Genomic DNA, 275 nt, shown 5'->3' on the forward strand with positions numbered 1-275 from the left:
TGGACTTAGGAAGGCCCCAGCCCCCCTCCCCCCTGTCATCCTCTGTGACTCCCCGGTGACCTCTGTGGAGTCCTTCTGCTTCCTGGGAACCATCATCAGCCAGGACCTCAAGTGGGAGCAGAACATCAGCTCCATCACTAAGAAGGTCCAGCAGAGGATGTACTTCCTGAGGCAGCTGAAGAAGTTTCACCTCCCTGAAAAGATGCTGGCAGACTTTTACACCGCCATCATCGAATCCACCCTCACGTCCTCCATCACAGTCTGGTTCGCTGCGG

Source organism: Oryzias latipes, chromosome 14 (genome assembly GCF_002234675.1).
Source record: "Oryzias latipes chromosome 14, ASM223467v1".
In the NCBI taxonomy this organism is placed as follows: domain Eukaryota; kingdom Metazoa; phylum Chordata; class Actinopteri; order Beloniformes; family Adrianichthyidae; genus Oryzias; species Oryzias latipes.